Source organism: Dama dama, chromosome 17, assembly GCF_033118175.1.
Source record: "Dama dama isolate Ldn47 chromosome 17, ASM3311817v1, whole genome shotgun sequence".
Taxonomy (NCBI): Eukaryota; Metazoa; Chordata; class Mammalia; order Artiodactyla; family Cervidae; genus Dama; species Dama dama.
The window spans coordinates 27,553,474-27,562,954 of NC_083697.1; positions in this window are offsets into that span (position 1 = coordinate 27,553,474).

The window sequence follows — 9,481 nt, forward strand, 5'->3', positions numbered from 1 at the left end:
GGTCAGGCTCTGCAGCTGTGAAGTCGCAGAAGTCAGCCTGCTGAAGCAGAAAACGGGAAAGTGCTGGTGCACGAGACTTGTGGACAGGCAGCCTCATACGCTAGTGACATAGAGTGACCAGTAACCCAAAAGTAGAAAAGGGGTTAATCTTTGACTTAAACAGCCCTGCTGATGGTGGTGATCTTAAAAGCATAAGTGCTATATTGTTAATAATTGAGTGACTAATTAAAGAAAAAAACTATTTTCCTTCTAGCCCCACTTCCATTTTACTGGTAATCAAATCAATGTTTACTTGGATAAGAAAAAAGAAATTTAGTTGATAAATATATTTTGGGGGGAATTAATTTATAGAAAGTACTTAAGAAACCTTGCAAAGCATGCACTTTTCATGTTGTAGAGTTGTAGATAAATTTCTTATAGCCAAGTAGATTAAAATTAAAGGACTAAAACCTGAAATGAGGACAAGCTTACCAGAATGCCAGTTGCTTGGGTTTAGAAATAGTACCACTAAGTACAGAGCAGCTCGAAGAACTGCAATTACTTAAATTAGTATACACCAGTAGACTTTAAGATTTTTGTATTTTTTTCCATAAAATTATATTTAAGAGATGAAGGTAGAATGTGAGTCTTACCACAAACTAGCTTTAACTTGACTTTCATCCTGAGAGCTCAACAGCCAATTGCACTCGTCTGTCCTGCCAACCAACATGTGCTTGAGTTTTTATTCCATCCCAGTTAGATATTGTTCCAGGAAAATCCAAAATCTCTCTATGCTGGCACTAAGGCAAGGAACATATAAAAGCAATGATTCACTCAGAAAATATGTTGAATACCCAATCATGTATTGATCACTTATTGTTGGTATGGAAGAAGGTAAGAGATACAGTTTCTACCATCTAAAGTTTCTACCACCAAGACATTTTGAGAGAACTTTGATTTCCTACAGTTAAAATATAAGAGATGGCAGGATATAACAGATGCCATGTAAAAATGCTATGTTATGATAGAAGAGGGAACACAAAATTGAAATGGAAAATGAGATCAAAAAGCCTCGCAGAGAAGGTAGCATTTGAATTCCATTAAAGAATGAACTCAAATATTAATAATAATGTCAAGACAGTACAATAGAAGCTGCTCTTGTTGACTGTCATGTACTAAATGCTTTATACACATTTTCTCATTGATTCCTCATAAGGATTTTTGAAATAACATTGTTAGTCCCATTTTACTGGTAAAGAAACTAAGGGCAGAAAGACAAAGTTTTTTGTCCTAGGTCTTAACAGTACATTTGAATTCAGGCATAGTTTGCAATAAAGCTTGCCTTATTATTTACTTTGCATCACAGGTGAAGAGTCCAGCAAGGAATAAAGATATATGAAGTCAAAACATATTCTGAAATACCAGGTGTCCTGTTTGTCAAAGGAGCATATGGATAAGAAAGCAAATCCTGGAAGACCAAGAGTCCTATTTGGCAATGTAGGGGACCTTACAGCTAGAAAAACAAGCTTAAGCTAAATTTTACAGGGCCTTGAATGTCAAGCATGGGAATGTGCACTCTGTTTGATAAAACATGAGGAAGATTTTATACTCTCTGATTAGAAGAGTGTTGTGATGAGTGTCGCATTTACCAGCATTTGTTTAGCTGTGGTAGGAAAGGAATATTAGAGTAGTAACAGGGTGAAGTGAACACTTCAGTAGACCAGAGAAAGATACTCAGAGCCTGAGTTAGGGGTAGCAGCAGAGGAATAAAGAGAGGAAAATATATACAAGAGATAGGGAAAAAAAAAAGGAGAGAATGGCAGTGAGGAGCTTTGAAAGGTTTTTAATTCAGGAACCTATTACTTTTTAATGTTTTGGGATATATAAAAGGTCTCTAAGCAAAAAAAAAAAAAAATTCTTCCAGGGCTTTTCGTTTCCATCTAAAGATTCTCAGTTTACAGAGTAGTCCACTTTTATTTGAGGGGGAATGTCCACTGCTGTGCATGCCAGGCCTGTGCTGGGCTCCCTCATTATTGCTCCAGGCTTTGTGCCTCGAATCTTCAGATGGATGGCTTTTTCCATCATCTATCATCACCATGACAGCACAGAGATGATCTGCTACAGCAGGCGCAGTAACTCTGATGATGTGGATGGTAGTAATAACACAGTCTACTCAGGGGAGCCAAAGGCAGTGTGTTTTTTTCTTAAAGGTAAACTGGAAAGGTGGAGAGGGGAAAATCGAACTAAAAAATTAAATACTGCCTTTTCAAAGATTCAAAATTACTACTGCAGTGTTGGCAAGAGGCAATGTGATAAGGCAGAGAGCATGGAGAAATAGAATGCTGTGGCTAATACTGAAAGTCACTCTGGGAATCACAGATGGAGAAATCAATTTTAAGATTAAAAAATTGAATTGGTAATTTTGGGCCCACGCTGGGATTGAATTATGTGGATCGTGAATCTTAGAGTTGTATGCCCATCGAGTAAAACTCTCAGGTGTATGTGAAGCAAAAATAGTATTTAAATGTTTTTTTTTTTAATAAATAAAAGACCCTAAATATGACATGGAGAAATTATTTTCTTAAGAATTATTCTACTTTCAGTTTTCTTTTTCTGACCATGAGAAAATTCTAAGTTCTGATTGATAAATTAAAATATTGTTGCAGCATACCAGTTAAATACCAGCCAGGAAAATTAATAATGCCATAGGTCTCAGTATTTCCATTTGGAACACTGACAAAAGTCAGATTAATGTTTTAGGGTAAAGGCTACACTCTTTAATTCAGTCTCCCTGCACATCTCCTAAACAGCTTCAGTTTCTCCCTTAACTAAACATCTTGGATTACTTAATTTTCAGATTTACAGCTGTGGCTTGTAAAGTTTCTCTTCCCTTCCTTATACACAGATCGATTCCCCTTGGGTGCTGGTATCTTAATCATATAATCATTTGAGTTGGAAGGACCTATGCTGGGGCACTAATCTATCCCTGTGAATCACTGTGGGATTGATTTTATTATTACTAAGTCATTTTTGATCAATGGATATGGGGTTTCAGCCTTGAATCTCTCCAATGATGGTGATTCCACAGCCTCCCCTGGCAGCTGGTGCCATTCCCAACTATTCATATTGTTATAAAGTTAGTACTTATATGTAACCTAAATTTTCCCTTGCGAAATTGAAGCCTATTACTTCTTGTTCTGTCCTCATTGACTAATGAGAATTGGTCCCTGTCCTCTTTATAACATCCCTAAACGAATCTGCAGACAGTTATGTTTCCCTCCAGTCTCCTCTCCACACAGAACATGCCCAGTTCCCTGAACCTTTCACATGGGTCTTATTTTCCAAACCCTTTATCATCTTTGTAGCTCTCCTCTGAACTCTCTATTCTATATCTCTTTTGAAATGTGATGCTACAACCTAATTGCAGTGTTTCACTGGAGGCCAAAACAACAGTGAGAGAATGGAATAGTAGCTTTTTGTTGAGTATGACAATTTATATTAACTACTTTACTACCATTCAGTAGAGCTAGTAGAAATGTAAGTAGAATCTCACCCAAGTCCATTTGCTAAATGCATAAGTTAAGATAGTGGCAAACACATTATGTATTTGCTTGTATGGTCCTTTGAAGAGGTCATTGATTGCAGATGTGTTATTCCACGGTAGAAGCATGCTTGAGATTCTCTGAACTTGGATTCTTTTCAATGTCTGACTGACCTCCACTGCCAAAATCAGCAACAAACGAAAGAAACAAAATAAAATATTCAACAAATTAAAGTCTTAATTATCATTCACTTTTAGCCTATTTATTATTTCTGCCTTTGTCTACACATGATAAAAGAATCAATAAAGAAGCCATGCAAGGAAATGGACCATATATATATATATTTAAAAGACAAAGTAGTTTTAAGTTTTCCTTTTTATGTATCACTTAAATGGAAATTTATAAAAAAAATTGCAGTGTAATACAGTGGTAATTTCCACCCCCCACCCCAATGTCACTGCACAAAACAATAGCAAAACTCACAGAATCCTAGAATGCTAGATCTGGAAGATGTTTTAAAAGTATTAAGTTTAATAAAACCTAAAACCGAATGAGACTAAATGATTGCTTAAGATCCACTCTTAAGATTGATTCATTATTTAATCATTTTCTTAAACAAAAGTATAGTATACTTACTAAGTGCCAGTCAAGGATCTTAGCACGTGAAATATAAGGTCAAATATAAGTATGTCTTATGCTAGGTAGTTGAGGTTGCAGGCCCAGAAACCATGTCTCTTGAAGCTCATCATTTATTTTATGTGACAAAAGCCTGCCTTTCATTCTTTTCAAAATCCTAGAGCATTGGATTGTCAAAGCTCAACTTCCAAGCAGAGATATCCTCAATTCTGTCTGAAAAGGAAAAAGCTAGTTGGACTTGAAGAGTTGTCTTCAAGTTGTTGAAAAAGCTAGTAGGACTTGAAGAGTTGTCTATGATTAGGCACTTCCACTGTGACAGGAAGACAAAATTTCATTTTAGGGAACATAGTCAACTCTTCCCATAGACTTAGGGCTGTGCTTTTAGAACCATGTGATTTAGCTATGTCTCCATTGTCCAGTGTATGCTGTGTAGTTTATGCTCAATGATCATCTGTTTCATTAGAAAGCTCTGTATTTATTTAAATGAAGCAAGAATGAGAAGGAAAATCCATACTATAACTTTTATTGTATATACACAGCTTCCAGGGATCTCGTTAAAATACAGGTGATGGTTGAGTACATCTGGGATGGGACCTAAAATTCCACAGTTCTGAAAAGCTGATAGGTCGTAACAGCGCTGCTTGTCCTTAGGCCACAGTTAAAATATAAAGGTTCTGGAGAAATTAAGATCTATGTTAACTTGGCAGGATTTCAACCTGTGAAAATATCAATGCCCTGAGAAAAAGCAACTAGTACACAAAACCTTCCCATGCCATTCCAAGGTGGTCACATGATATCCTCTCTTGTTTAAATATGCTATTTCAAAAAGTAGCAAAATATGCATTATAAATAAAATGTGACTTTACTATATCTGCCTCAAGAGAAAATTAAAATAGCTAAATATGCTTTCATTACCCAAGGACAATAAGCAAGGCATAGCAGTATTTGTCTAATTTAATTATTGGCTTCTTAAGACATCATTATGGTCATTTTAATATATCCCACATAGAGGCTATTCATTGATTTACAATTGAAATGTGTTAATTTCTAAATCAGATGACTTGCAATTCTTGTCCTTGTCACTTTTAATTTTATTGGTTTCCTCCATGTGAAAATCACTTCATGATTTTATGCCATTGGTTATTCTGGATATTTTCATAGGATGAAAAAACAAAACTAACCCTAAGCAATCAATTTGATCAATATAGTCAACAAAATCACTCAATTGGGTCAAAAATATTAATACAATGGTAATTTTGTTCAATTTCCAGGGCATTTTTCTAAATTTACAAGTTGTTTAGTTAAATTAGATTACTATTCACTCAGTAGCCTCTGACACAATGGAATGTGCTGTTCTCTGGAGCAAGATATTCATATAAGGACTGGATAAAGTTCACCAAAAAAGACTTCCTAAAATGCTTGATTTTTTTCTCAATCACCCACTTACTCATCCTGTATAATAATTCATCCTGTATAATGGTAGGATAGCTATTGAGTAAGAGATTTATTTTAGTTTTAGTAATAGAAACTGCTATTTAAAATTTGTTCAGTGACGACTTGAAGTTACTTTGGAGAATATCTTTTTATGATGGGAAATCATTGGAATTTTAAAGAGACTGCGTTTGACTTTACAATTACCAAGGGCTTTGTACAACTAGGAAGATGGAATCCTGGCAGTCTCCATATATCCCATCATTGGTGTATAGAAACATTTGCAAAAGAGCTGGGAACAAAATGACAGACAAGAACCTCTAATGCCTACTGCTCATTTCATGGGCTCTGTTAGACAGTTTTTAAAATTAATAATTATGAAACAGTGTTTTAGACATAATCAAATTCTATGTAATAAGCATATTTTAGTAATCCTGAAATTTCTTCCTAAACACCCAGGAATAGTTTTAAGCCTGGTTGAATTTCATGTATTTGAGACTAACCTCCCAAAGATCATATACCCTAAGGAGCAGGTCCATGCCTTCCTTGTTTAATACAGTGTCGCGGTCCTAGTGCAGCCAGATACAGAAAATAAATAATTGTTGAAAGGATTATTAGTTACAACACAATCTCTCTCATCAATTTTATTGCCAACTGAAAGGTTCAGACTTGCCACAGAAAGCATTTGTGGTTCTGTTTGAATATAGTAAGTCCAGAATATTTAGGTACCAAAGAAAGTAGATCCAGGATTTCTAGGCCAATATTCCAAAAGTTACAAAGAACAAAATGTGGTTGTCATACTGGGGAACTTTTTTTTCCCTCCATTTCCAACAGTAGGTATAAAAAACCTTGATTCACATTCTTGGATTCATGATGGATATCAAGAAGTTATTTTGGTACATATACTTCTTTTCTGATGATTTTTAGCAGGCTGCTATAAGAACTACTCATGAGGAGGAAATTGGTGTGGCACACAGTTGCTTTTCCATGTCCGTAGTGCACTGCCTGCCACCACCAGTCTGGAGACAATTGTATCTCTACCTACCAGCTTAATCTGATCCCATTCTGAACTACGGTACAAAATACATCTGTTATCAAAATTAACACCATTACTGTTAGCACTGCGGCATTCTTGCTGTTTTCACCCAATAGCTATGAATCGTCAGTTCTAATGATTCTGTTTTTGCCTTGCTTTGAGACATAATCTAATTTTTTGTACCTCAGAGCATTTGTTTACAAATTTTCTTAAATTCACATTTTTTAATTACATTCATAATATATGTTAATTATGTAAAATACAGTTCAATTCAGTCGTTCAGTCGTGTCTGACTCTTTGCGACCCTACAGACTGCAGCACACCAGGCCACCTTGGCCGTCACTAACTCCTGGGGTTTACTTAAATTCATGCCCATTGAGTTGGTGATGTCATCCAACCATCTCATCCTCTGTCGTCCCCTTGTCCTCCCACCTTCCATCTTTCCCAGCACCAGGGTCTTTTCAAATGAGTCAGCTCTCCGCATCAGGAGGCCAAGGTATTGGAGTTTCAGCTTCAACATCAGTCCTTCCAATGAAGATTCAGGGCTGATTTCCTTTAGGATGGACTGCTTGGATCTCCTTGCAGTCCAAGGGACTCTCAAGAGTCTTTTCCAACACCAGTCAAAAGCATCAGTTCTTCGGTGCTCAGCTTTCTTTTTTTATTTTTTTATTTTTGTTTGTTTTTTTGCTCAGCTTTCTTATAGTCCAACTCTCACATCCATATATGACCACTGGAAAAACCATAGCCTTGACGAGATGGACCTTTGTTGGCAAAGGAATGTCTTTGATTTTTAATATGCTCTCTAGGTTGGTCATAAATTTCCTTCCAAGTCGTAAGCATCTTTTAATTTCATGGCTGCAGTCCCCATCATCTGCAGTAATTTTGGAGCCCAAAAAAGTAAAGTCTACCACTGTTTCCACTGTTTCTCCACCTGTTTGCCTTGAAGTGATGGGACAAGATGCCATGATCTTTGTTTTCTGAGTGTTGAGCTTTAAGCCAACATTTTCACTCTCCTCTTTCACTTTCAACAAGAGGCTCTTTAGTTCTTCTTTACTTTCTGCCATAGGGTGGTGTCATCTGCATATCTGAGGTTATTGATATTTCTCCTGGCAATCTTGGTTCCAGCTTGTGCTTCATCCAGTCCAGCATTTCTCATGATATACTCTGCATATAAGTTAAATAAGCAGGGTGACAATACATAGCCTTGACATACTCCTTTCCTATTTAGAACCAGTCTGTTGTTCCATGACCAGTTCTAACTGTTGCTTCCTGACCTGCATACAGATTTCTCACGAGGCAGGTCAGGTGGCCTGGCATTCCCATCTCCTTCAGAATTTTCCACAGTTTACTGTGATCCACACAGTCAAAGGCTTTGGCATAGTCAATAAAGCAGAAATAGATGTTTTTCTGGAACTCTCTTGCTTTTTCGATGACCCAGCAGATGTTGGCAATTTGGTCTCTGGTTCCTCTGCCTTTTCTAAATTCAGCTTGAACATCTGGAAGTTCATGGTTCATGTATTGCTGAAGCCTGGCTTAGAGAATTTTAAGCATCACTTTACTAGCGTGTGAGATGAGTGCAATTGTGTGGTAGTTTGAGCTTTCTTTGGGATTGCCTTTCTTTGGGATTGGAATGAAAACTGACCTTTGCCAGTCCTGTGGCCACTGCTGAGTTTTCCAAATTTGCTGGCATATTGAGTGCAGCACTTTCACAGCATCATCTGTCAAGGTTTGAAATAGCTCAACTGTAATTCCATCACCTCCACTAGCTTTGTTCGTAGTGATGCTTTCTAAGGCTCACTTGACTTCACATTCCAGGATGTCTGGCTCTAGGTGAGTGATCACACCATTGTGATTATCTGGGTCGTGAAGATCTTTTTTGTACAGGTCTTCTGTGTATTCTTGCCACCTCTTCTTAATATCTTTTGCTTCTGTTAGGTCCCTACCATTTCTGTCCTTTATTGAGCCCATTTTTGCATGAAATGTTCCCTTGATATCTCTAATTTTCTTGAAGAGATATCTAGCCTTTCCCATTCTATTGTTTTCCTCTATTTCTTTGCATTGATCGATGAGGAAGGCTTTCTTATCTTTCCTGGCTATTCTTTGGAACTCTACATTCAGTTGGGTATATGTTTCATTTTCTCCTTTGCTTTTTGCTTCTCTTCTTTTCACGGCTCTTTGTAAGGCCTCCTCAGACTGCCATTTTGCTTTTTTACATTTCTTTTTCTTGGGAATGGTCTTGATCCCTGTCTCCTGTACAGTGTCACAAGCCTCCATCCATAGTTAATCAGGCACTCTATCAGATCTCATCCCTTAAGCCTATTTCTCACTTCCACTGTATAATCATTAGGGATTTGATTTAGGTCATACCTGAATGGTCTAGTGGTTTTCCCCACTTTCTTCAATTTAAGTCTGAATTTGGTAATAAGGATTTCATGATCTGATCCATAGTCAGCTCCTGGTCTTGTTTTTGCTGACTGTATAGAGCTTCTCCATCTTTGGCTGCCAAAGATGTAAAATACAGAAAAATATACAAATGTATAAATAGAAACCAAATATTGCTGGTAATATAGCAGTTCTGGCTGGAAATTTTCCCTTGTGCTTCAGTGTTTCTTGATAACTTGCCTTAATCTCCAGTCATGTGAAGAATGGGAGCACTGCCTATTCTCAGTGGTACAGAATGGCTCTGTATTTAATCCAGTTATTTGACTCCTAATCTCCAATAAAAAAACTTCTCTGAAGTTGCCTTGTGTCTCTGAATATAAACTTTTAGAATCTCCATTTACAGGTTAAGTTTGCTTTATTTCTCAATTCTTATAACTTCTTAAATTCACCATCCTAGGTTTTTCTAATCATGTTG